Raw genomic sequence first — 12,858 nt, 5'->3', positions numbered from 1 at the left:
CATATCCATTAATCCAGTCCTACAAAAATTTCTGCAATAAATAGTCCAACCCAAAGAAGTTGACTACACCAAAACAACATAGGCAATAGATAATCCCATTTTATCAATAGCCAAAACAAAATGGGGGAAAATCCACACACAAGACCACCATCACCAACAAATCCAAAACATACAAGAATTAACAATCAATGGTCATTATTAATATCCCTCAATGTTAATGGATACAAAAGCAGAATCCATCCTTTGTCTGCAAAGAACAAATACACCATAACTTCAGAGAAAGACACAATTGCAGAATTAAGGGCTGGGAAAAATTTTCTAATCAAATGGACCCAAGAAACAAGCAGGTGTAAATATCCTAGTATATAACAAATTAGATTTTAAACTAAAATCAATCAAAAGAGATGAAGAAGATCATTTTTTATTCATCACAGGAGAAAGCTATAAATATGAAGTCTCAATTCTGAACATCTATGCCACAAATATAAAAGAATCCACATTCTTAAACTTATAGTGGGAGATTTCAACTCCCCTCTCTAACCACTAGACAGGACCACCAGACAGAAATCTAACAAAGAAGCAAAGGAACTAACAGAAGTTATGACCTAATTGGTTTTAATAGACATTCATAGAACATTCCATCCAAACACAAAAGAATATACCTTCTACTCATCGTCATATGGATCCTTATCTAAAATCGGCCACATACTCAGCAATATAGCAAACCTCAATAGTTACAAAACAAACAAAAAAAATCAGAACAATCCCCTGTATCTTATTAGACCACTGTGCTTTTAAGTTATAATTCAACAACAACACAAATTGCAGAAACCCTACGAACTCACGGAAATTTAAAAATGTGCAATTGCACCATTCCTGGGTCAAGGAAGAAATAAAGAAATAAATTAACGACTTTCTAGATTTCAATGAGAATGAAGACATGACATACCCAAACTTTTGGGACACTTTGAAAACAGTGTTAAGAGGAAATCTCATAGCACTAAGTGCCCACATGAAGAAACTGGCGAATCAGCACAAATGAAAGCTCTAGGAACAAAACGAAGCAAACTCACCCTGGAGGAGTAGACACCAGGAAATAATAAAATTGAGGGCTGAAATCAATAAAGTAGAAACTAGGAAAACAATACAAAGAATCAATGTAACATAGAGTTGGTTCTTTGAGGGAAACAAGATAGATAAACCTTTATCCAAACTAACCAAAGGCTGAGGGAGCACATGAAAATTAACAAAATCAGAAATAAAAAGGGGGACATAACAATGGACACTGAGGAAATCCAGAGAATCTTCAGGTCATACTTTGATACCTTTATGGCAAAATTTGGAAAATTTAACGGAAATGGACCATTCTTGGAATACATAGCACTTACCCAAATTAAATCATGAACAGATAAGCTATTTAAATAGACCTGTATCCACTAATGAAATAGAAGCAGTCATAAAAAAGTCTTCCAAAAAAATGTCCAAGTCAAGATGGTCTCAGTGCAGAATTCAACCAGAATTTCAAAGAACAGCTAATACTAATACTCCTGAAAGTGTTCCACACAATAGAAGCAGAAGGTTCATTACCAAACTCTTTTTATGAGACTAAAATTACCCTAGTACCCCAAACAAGCAAAGACGCAACTTAAGAACAAGAAATACAGATCAATATCCCTAGTGAACATTGATGCAAAATTACTCAATAAAATACTTGGAGATCAAATCCAAAAAACACATCAGAGAAATCATCCACCATGAGTAAGTAGGCTTTATCCCAGGGATGCAGGGATAGTTCAGCATAAGAAAATCCATAAATCTAATCTACCATATACACTGGAAAAAGAAAGCATCTTTAACAAATAGTGGTGGCATAACTGGATACTGGTGTATAGAAGATTGCAGATTAGATCCATATCTATCATCATACACAAAACTTAAGTCCAAATGGATCAATGACCTCAACATAAATCCAGCCACACTGAACCTCTTAGAAGAGAAAGTAGGAGGTACCCTTGAATGAATTGGTACAGGAGACATCTTTCTGAACAAAACACCAGTTGCATAGGCACTTAGATCAACAATGGTACCTGCTGAAATTGAAAGGCTTCTGTAAAGCAAAGGACATAGTCAACAAGACAAAACAGTAGCCCACAGAATGGGAAAAGATTTTCGCCAACACAGCAAACAGAAGTCTGTTTTCGAAAATATACAAAAAACTCAAGAAGCTAGTTACCAAATAATCCACTTATAATTGGGGTACAGAACTAAATAGAGAATTCTCAGGTAAGGAATCTAAAATGGCTGAAAGACACTTTAAAAATTGCTCAACATAGTCATCAGGGAAATGCAAATCAAAACAACTCTGAGACACCATTTCACTCCTGTCAGTATGGCTAAAATCAAAAACATCAAAGACAGTTTATTCTGGATAGGATGTGTAGAAAGGGGATCCCTCCTCCACTGCTGAGGGGAGTGCAAACTTATACAGCCACTTTGTAAATAAGCACAGCAGTTCCTCTGGAAAATGGGAACCATTCTACAGAAAGATCCAGCAATTCCACTCTTAGGTATATCTGGCACCAGGGAATATTCCAGAGATCTACAAGAATGATCCCAACTAACAATCTAAGCAAGAGTGGAGAGGTTACCTTAAACGTCTTGATGACTACTTTATATGGTATCCTAGAGCCTTCATTCAGTAACTTTTGGAAGCAGAAGCAGGACCCTACAGTTAACTGAGCTGACCTCCTGGAATCCAGTTGCAGAGAGGGAGCAGTGTTGAGCAGAGGGGTCACTATAAGGCTGGAGAAATCCACAGAAAGAGCTGACCTGAACAAGGGCGAGCTCATGGACCCAAGTCTGATAGCTGGGAAACCAGCGTATGACTGACCCAAATCCCCTGAACATGGATGTTAGCTAGGAGGACTGGACAGTCTATGGGGCCTCTGGTAGTAGATCAGTATTTATCCCTATAATATGAATGGACTTTGTGAGCCTATTCCACATAGAGGAATACTCACACTAGACACATGTGGGAGTGTCTAGACCCTGCTCCAAATGATATGACAGATTTTGAAGATTCCCTATGGAAGGCCTCACATTCCCTGGAGAGCAGAAAAGGGATGAGATGAGTGTTGAGGGGGGACAGATAATGAGGGGAGGATGAGGGAACTGGGATTGACATGCAAAACATGCTTGTTTCATATTTTAAAAAAGTATTATCATAAATAACAAATTAAGTTATATGATAACATAAATTTTACATGCTATATCAGAAATTAGGTCACACTGTATAATGGTACTTACATGTATGTTTTTATGGCTTACCATTTGGTATTATATAATCAATTTCTGTATTCTTACTGGAGAAGACTATGTCTCCTGCTTTCTGTATTCCTCAGTTGTCTATAGTTCTTTCTGTAGGGTTGAAATTCTCATGATCTTTCTGATCCACTTTGGCAGATCTACTCTTGTTTTCTTTGCTTAGCTCATGTTTTCATATTCATATTGGTGATACCTTATGGTGTAGCTAATGACATTACTAAATGTCACAATCTTACAGTATATTTATGGTCCTCTGGCTCTTAAAATCCTTCTGCATACTGTTCCAAAATGTTTCCTGAACAGGTTATATTTAAGAATATGCATATAGGGAGTCCACCCTACTTCGGAGACTTCTTGGAGCAACTCTGAACAAAGGAGACCTGACTATCCAACATAGTAAAAATGGCAATCTAACCAAAAGCAATCTACAGATTCAATGCAATCCCCATTAAAATCCCACCACAATTCTTCACCGACCTTGAAAGGATAATAATCAACTTTATATGGAAAAGCAAAAGACCCAGCATAGCCAAAACAACCCTATACAATAAAAGAACATCAGGAGGCATTACCATTCATTACTTTAAGCTCTACTACAGAGCTACCGTTCTGAAAACAGCCTGGTATTGGCATAAAAATAGACAGGTAGACCAATGGAATCAAAAGGAAAATCCTGATATTAATCCACACACCTATGAACACCTGATTTTCGACAAAACAGCTAAAATTATACAATGAGGTGAGGACAGGATCTTCAACAAATGGTGCTGGCACAACTGGATGAGTGTGTGTAGAAGACTGCAGATAGACCCATGTCTGTCGCCATGCACAAAACTCAAGTCCAAATGGATCAAAGACCTCAACATTAACCCAGTCACATTGACCCTCTTAGAAGAGAAAGTAGGAGGTACCCTTGAACAAATTGGTATAGGAGACCGCTTCTTGAACATAACTCCAGGGGCACAGACACTGAAAGAAACAATTAATAAATGGGACCTCTTCAAACTTAGAAGCCTCTGTAATGCAAAGGACACAGTTGACAAGACCAAACGGCAGCCCACTGACTGGGACAAGAGTTTCACTAATCCTATATCTGACAAAGGGCTGATCTCCAAAATATACAAAGAACTCAAGAAACTAGTCAACAAAACACTAAATAACCCTATTAAAAATGGGGTACAGAACTGAAGAAAGAATTCTCAATAGAGGAAATCAAAAAGGCTGAAAGACACTTAAGAAAATGCTCCACATCCTTAGCTATCAGGGAAATGCAAATCTAAGATACCATCTTACCCCTGCCAGAATGGCTAAAATTAGAAACACCAGTGATGACTTATGTTGGAGAGGATGTGGAGAAAGTGGAACACTCCTCCACTGCTGGTGGGAGTGCAAACTCATACAGCCATTTTGGAGATCAGTATGGCAGTTCCTCAGGAAAATGGGAATTAGTTTACCACAGGACCCGGCAATCCCCCTCTTAGGCATATACCCAAAGGATTCACATCCATGCAACAAAGACATCTTTTCAACTATATTCATAGCAGCACTATTTGTAATAGCAAGAACCTGGAAGCAATCTAGATGCCCCTCAATTGAAGAATGGTTAATGAAGATGTGGTACATCTACACAATGGAATACTACTCTGCAGAAAAAAATAATGGTATCTTAAAATTCGCAGGCAAGTGGATGGCTCTTGAAGAAACCATCCTGAATGAGGTAACCCAGTCACAAAAAGAGGAACACAGTATGTACTCACTCATAAATGGATTTTAGACCTAGATCAAATGATCACCAGCCTATAATTCACATCACCAGAGGAACTAGGATACAAGGTGTATTCTAAGAGATTCATATAAAGTCCCTCACAGAACTGGGAATGGACAAGTCCCCCAGAGCTCAGGTGAAGTGGGGGGGCAGCGAATGGAGAGAGAAGTAGGAGAAAATGAGGGGAAGGAAAGGAAAACATGTGCGACCAGGAAGATTGAGCCTGATTAGGAATAGAAGATAGGAAAGAGAGAGAGACAGAAACAGAGAGAGAGAGAACATAAACGAGGGAGCCAATATTGCTTTGAAGATAAAATTGAACACAAAGAAAGGTCTAGAGAACTACAAGACTGCTCCAAACTAACAATCTCAGCTTCCATGGAAAGGCTATCATAAATGCCCTTCCCGGAGAGTGAGATCAACAACTAACTTCTCCATGGAGCCCTCAACTAATGCCTGTTGAAAATAGGAGCAAACACCCATACATAAACACTGAGTTGAAGTTGAACCCAGATGCAGATGGAGAGGACAAGACCATGCGGCAGAAACACATAGAGACAGCTTACCTGAACAAGAAGGAGCTAATGGCCACTAGACTGATAGCGTGGAAGCCAGCATGGGACTGACTGAGGCCCCCTTGAATATGGGTTTCAGCAAGAAGGACTGAGCAGTCTAAGAGACATCAGACAGTGGAGCCAGGATGTATCCCTGGTTCACAAAAGGACTTTGTGAACATATCCCCCATGGAGGCATAATTGCCTTAATCTAGAGACAGGAGAGAAGCCCTAGTCCCTACTTCACATGACCTGTCAGATCTACATGACCCCAACTGGATGGCATTCCCCTACGTATGGAATTGGGGTGGGGGTATGGGAGGGGAGGGTGTTTAGAATGCATGTGAGAGGGCAGAGAGGGCAAATTTAGGGAAGGAGGGAGGGAGGAATGGGGGGATGGAGGGAGGGAGGGAGAGGGAACTGGGATCAACATGTAAAATAATAAATTAAATAAAAAATGCTTTGACTCCAAAATTTAAGTTTAAGGACAAGTTACTGGGGAAAAGGATTTCTATTTTTGTTTCCACAGAAAATGAAAAGATGTAGATTCCTTCCAGACTAATGTGGTTTGATCACGCCAGACTGCCTGAAACAGAGTACAAGGTGATCCTACATTCAAAACAGCTGGACAAAACAGTCTTACAGACTACAGCCAGGATATCTGAATCCTCTTCGAATCCTCCATGACAGCACCCCTTACCAGCAGGAAGTAGTTTGGAAAGAACGATGCCCAAATTCCCAAATATTGTGTATAAATGTTTGTTTTCATTTAATTGGACTTTGTTATATAAAATTAAATAAAATAATAATAAAAAATTATGGGAAAAACAGGGAAAAAATAAAAAAAGAATATGCATATATGTTTATGTATATATGTATATGCATGTAATAATATTTAATGAAAAGAAGAGGAAGTAGAGGTTTATGGTAGTGTTTGGAGGGAGGAAAAAGAGGGGGGATGATGTAATTATAATCTCAAAAATGAAATAAATAGCTAAAACAGAATGTAGGACCATTTTGGTATGGCTTTATTTGTTCACATTTGTTATACACACATATTCTATTTCTTTTGGTGTCTTTAAATAAATTTTTTTGTGTTTTTGATTGTGAACACAGTATTTGAGATAATTGGACATATTTTTTTTGTGTGTGTGTGATTTGGTTGATCTGTCTTCTTACCTTGAGTAATTTTATTATTACATGTTTATTTCATGTTATTTCTCTTTCCCCATCCAGTACTTTTAAAGCAAAGCCATCTCTGAATATGACATACCAGACAGCTGTTTATGAGTCACTAAGCAATGAAGAAACAACTGAGGCAACATCTCCTAATGAACTAAATTTTTATATTGAGGGAAAGCCTTAGTTGATATCATGAATGCATTACATGCTTTTCTGATGAGATAGAAACATTTGGGACAGAAGATAAAGAATAAAGCAGATGATGATCAGTGCAACTTCTTCATAACTGTTTTCTTTCTTCAGGTTTCCTCCTATAGGTCTATCACCAAATATTTATTACTTTAAAGATGTTATTTATGTATGCATTGCTTCTATTAAAACTGTCAATGCAGGGAGCTGTGACTTCACTTTTGTCTTTCTCTAATGATGTAAATATTCTTTGAGCATTGTCTTCTTCATTGGTATTGTATTAGTTCATTCTTTGTGTCACTTCAACTTTACAACAATCACATGAAGTGTTTCCCTTTATTATTTACATTTTATAGAAAGAAATTTCAGTTTTAGGAAAGCTTATTTTTCTTTCTTTTACTTTTAAGAGTATAATATAATTAAATCATTTCCTCCTTTCTCTTCCTCTGTTCAAACTCTCCCATATACCCATCCCTCTTTGCTCACTTTCAAAGTTATGATCTTTCCTCTATTAACTGTTACATGTTCATATGTATATGTATATATATTCTAAGACATAACATGGTTATTCTGTATAATGTTACTCATGCACATATTTTTACGCCTGTCTCTTTGGCATTAGACAACCAATTGGTAGGAAAACCACTCCCCTGCTCCCAGCTTTCCTTAGTTGCTTGTAGTTCTTTGTATAGTTTTAAGACCTAGTGGTCTTTCTTTTGTACACCTTGGCAGGTCTTTTATTCTTGTCCTTATTCAGCTCATGTTTAGGCAGTTTTTTGAATGTCACCTCTGTCATCAGTAGGAGATAAGTCTCACAGTATACTTGCTCATCTGTCTCTTATAGTCCTTTCTCTCCATCTTTTGTATTTTCCTCTGATTATTACCTGTGGGAATGTTTTGTGTATGTATCCATTGGTACTATGGTCTGCTATTCTCTATTTTGATTGGTTTTGGTCTTCTTTAATGGTCTCCATCTATTGCAAAAAGAAGCTTCTTTGATGAGGGTTGAGAACCACACTTATCTCTGGCTATAAGGATGAATGTTTAGACTGTTGTTAGGAATTTTAATAAAGTGGTAGTTATAGCTTTTCCTTCACTAGCCCTGGGAATTTGGATAGGTTTCCAGCACTAGGCATGGCTTCACTCTTGTTAAGTGGACTTTTAAGTCCAATGAAAATTCTATTGGTTACCTCCAACAAGGTTTGCATGCTAATACTGCACCCTTAGGTTTATGGTTCTATGCCAGTTGCTGTTGTGACAGGCATCCTAACTGTGTAGGAATCTTGGTTGCTTTCCTCTTCTGGAAGCAACTATGGAACTTTCTGGTACTATTAAAGCTAGTTATCAAGGAGGGTCAATTCCATCTCAGGGGCCTCAAGGCCTAGTCTAACTTTTTTGTTTGCTTATTTTTCAAGACAGGGTTTCTCTGTATTACTTTGGAACCTGTCCTGGAACTAGCTCTGTAGACCAGGCTGGCCTCAAACTCACAGAAATCTGCCTGCCTCTGCCTCCAGAGTGCTTGAATTAAAGGCATGTGCCACCAATGCCCAGCCAATTCTACTTTTAATAATTAGGATAACCAGGATCTCTGGACTATATGTAGCACATATTTTATTGAATAACTCAGAAGAGAGGTCTTTAAACAATGTGTGAATCCATAACCAGCATCTAGTGGAATGTACTATAGCTATTATGTTTGCTTTCAGGGAAGGAATGAATTTCTGTTAAGTGAAACTACAGATTTTGTCTACATGCAAGTTTGCGATCTATTCCTACCCTAACATTAAGAGGTAAAACTTCAAAAGTCTTAGTCATGTGGAGTCTCCTAAATGGTGACTGCTTTGTTATATTTGTTTAATATTAATCAATAACCTAAAACTTGCCAATGCTCTTTTTCACTGAAAGGAAATGGCATTAAAAGGGCATAGGAGTGGTGACAGGGGAGTGGATGGAGCGGGGAGGGGAATTCTGTATATTCTTTTCTCTAGGTACTTATGTTGAGGAACATAAATATTCATAAAGATGTCTAACATTTAAAAGGTTTGGAAGTGAATTCATTAGGGCTTAAATGTTTGACTCTGCTAGTATTCTCATTATTTGATATTAAGTATTCTTTATTGGGGAAAGGGATAGACATTCCAATAAAGCTTCTCCATTTGTCATTTTTTTTTCTGTTACCTCTTCAAAAACCCTACAACGTCTGTTATATTTCTATTTATCTGCAGTTACACAGCAATATATAAAATATAAGCAGCTTGGTGCTTATACAACAATATATGGGTATGTTTTTAGTTTTAGAATTTCAAAAGCAAGTATTCAATTCCTACTCTATAACAAACTGACTAATTAAAGAAGTGTTTAAAACGATGCACTTCACATGTATTCTACATACCATTCATTCAGCGATAAATACTCATATTCATTTTTCTTGCTTTATATTTTAGTACACAGGTGAGGGAAAATGTGGATTGTAGACTAATTTTATACAGAAAGTGAGTAAAGGAGATTTTTCCCATTTGCATAGCATCTTAAAATCCATCCATACCATTACATCAATAAAGCTGAAGGACATGTACATATAGCTGAGAGCTTATATGACAATTAAACCCCAATCTGTGTTCTATCTAACTTTATGGAAAAGGTTGTTGATCCATGTTCAGTCTACCCTTATGGAAAGTTTGTGACTCTCTACACAGTGACTTTTGGGGGTGCATGTGGACATGCATGTATAGGCATGCATATGCCAAAAAAGCATTTGTAGTCCCCTTTTTTTGCAGAAAAGATTTTGTCATGTTGACTACCCTGATAGACCAGTGATCAGATCTCACCCTTGCCAGTCATCATATGGTTATACCCACACAGCTCTGTTTTATCTAAGGTGAGTATGTAAAATCAGCAGGGAACATTGGTGTCCTTTCAATAGAATTAGTATACTGATGTTAGAAAAAAAATTCTTGTTTTCCTTTTTACTGATATTGCTAGACTGGCATGAGTTAGTCTAGACACAATAGGATGCATAACAGAAGAATATTTATAGTTGGAGAAAATGGGTCAATACAAAGAAGAAAAGGAGCCTGATAGGTGGAGTAAGAGAGGATTGACTAAAATATATGAGCTCTTACAAAGACAGAACTAACAATCTCTTGAAGTCAACATTTTCTGTCTTATTTAAAACAGAGTAGTGGCTGTATTATTTGAAAGCAAAATGCATCTTCCATGACTAAAATGCATTACAACACTTCCAAAATTTCACTGGGAAGCTCAACATTGTCTTTCTTGCTTAATTCCGAAACTTCAAACTTAGTAATGTTAATAGGTATTTCTAGTAAATAATGAATACTTTCAAAGTTCTAGTATGGAATGTTATTTTACAACATCATTAAGTATATATTATTGTGATGAATTATGATAACTTAAGATGTCACAGTTAAGTAGGTAGCAGAACTCTGATATGACTCACATCCATTTTTATTTATAGAGTTCATGTAATTTTATTGTGATTATGATACTGAAGTTATATAACAAAGTAGAGGCATATTCTCTTCCCTCTTAGGATAACTTTCACTTATTATGTTATCATTGATCTTTTATGGTTTAAATGGAATGAAATTGTTCATTGAATTGAAATATTAAAAACTACACATTAATTTGACTGTTACTGTTTTGGGGATTCAATGCATCATAAATGAATGGGCAAAGTATTGTGTTCCATTTTTAGGTGAGAAAAAAAGTTGAGAATATAGAGATAGCTTGTAACTTCATATCTCAGGTCAGGTTCTCTTCAGCTTGGAGCAAGGATAGTGTGGTGATATATTATTTATGATTTTATAAAGATTGCCTGAAGTATCAGAAAGCAAAACCAACCACAGTAGTTAGCTGTAGAAGCTAGGTAGTAGTAGCACACACCTTTAATCCCAGTGCTTAGGAGACAGACAGATGGATTTCTTCAAGTTAAAGACCACTGTGCTCTTTGATCCCAGCACTTGGGATCACACGCCTTTGATGCCAGCACTAAGGAGGTGGAGACAGGAGGATATAACTTGGCAGAGAAAGGACTATAAAGGGGAGGAGGAGACAGGAATTCAAAGCTTTTTGACTCTGAGGATTCATGGAGACAAGACTGCCATTTCAGCTTGGTAGAGGCAAGCTCTACTGGCATGGCAGCTTTGGTTCTCTGGTCTTTAGCTCAAAGCTTACACCCCAGCATTTGTCTCTGGGCTTTTAATTGTCATGCTTCAGAATAGATTTTACTTTCTTGGATAGGTGGGAACTCAGGAAAAAAAAGTAGACATAAAGGAGAGTAGAAAGGTAATGTTGCATAAGAATGTGTATGTGTAATGATGTATCATAATGAAGAAAAAAGAGAAAGCAAATTTCTTGTCATTTGTTTTTCTTACTTGGAAAGCATTTGCTATTGAGTTTGAATGTCTATGTCTATACACAAGCTGTGTGGATACCCTGTAACCACAAACAATACATGTTGTGAAGCATGGAAGTTATATTCCAGGAGTTTTCACATTCCATTACATCCCATTGGTGATTAAACTCTCATATACTTTCTAGATACAACACTCTGACATTGAAGAGAGTGTTTTATACTATGCTCTGAGGAGGTGTAGTACATTTTAATTGGGAGTGTTTAGAATCAGAAACACCAGGAAAATGAGTGGTCACCAACCTGTTTAGTGGAAGACATAACAAAGCATTCAGAATTCCTGAACCTAAGTGTTGAGAATACTGGCTTGATAGGAGCTAGTAAGTCATGAAAATGATAGGAACAAAGCAAGCATCTGTGGACCCAGGTGACAATGGTTAGACATATTTAGAGTATGTACAGGCTTGTGATGTCATTTGCTCAGTAGCGTACTTATTTACCTTATAAAAAGCCCTGTGTTCAATATCCAGCACTGCATAAAACAGGAGTGGTGGCATACACATCCATTCTAATCCCTATATTCAGGAAGTAGAGGCAGAGTATCAGAAGTTCCAGGACATCCTTAGTTACACATCCAATTAAAGGCCAATGTGGCATATAGGATTGTCTCAATTAGGTTTCCTATTGCTGTGAAGAGACAATATGACCACAGTAACAATTATGAGGGAAACGTTTAATTGTGGTGGCTGGCTTACAATTCAGAGGCTCAGTCCATTGTCATCATGGCAGGAAGCAAGGCAGCATGCAGGCAGACATGGTGGTAGAAGAAACTGAGAGTTTTTACATCTTGACTCACAGACAACAGGAAGTGGTCTGTCTCACTGGACATGACTTGAGCATATATGAGACCTCAAAACCCTCCTCCACAGTGACACACTTTTTCCAACAAGGCCATACCTGCTCCAACAAGGCCATACCTCCTAATAGTTCCTCTCTATTTGAGGGCCAGTTTTTTCAAACCACCACAATGAGACCTTATCAAAAAGAACAAAAAGATTCTGAATATTCACATAAATGTGACATTGTATTGAATAAATACTGTGAAACATATTTTTAAGTCCCAATATAGCATGCAAAATACTAGGAAGTCCTTAAAATGAGTGCAAGATAAGCAACAAAAGTTCAGTCCTGATCATATATTAGAGAATCTTTCTTCAGCTCCAAAAGATGATTCATCTAAGTCTGAACATTTACTAAAGCTTAATTTAGGTTGATGCAATAGACTGGTATTTTAAATTTTTAATGTGGTTAGCTAGCTGTTCTTGTGAATTAGATTCTCCATCATGGAGACATCAGGTTCCAATTCTTGTAGACAACCAGTGTGAATGGCCATTAAAGTAGGGCTCATCTGTCAGTATAAACTAGATTCAGGAGAATACATACATGCATACACACAATGCTATATATAT

The sequence above is a fragment of the Phodopus roborovskii genome, unplaced genomic scaffold, assembly GCF_943737965.1.
Source record: "Phodopus roborovskii unplaced genomic scaffold, PHOROB, whole genome shotgun sequence".
Taxonomy (NCBI): Eukaryota; Metazoa; Chordata; class Mammalia; order Rodentia; family Cricetidae; genus Phodopus; species Phodopus roborovskii.
This window is presented reverse-complemented; position numbering follows the sequence as displayed.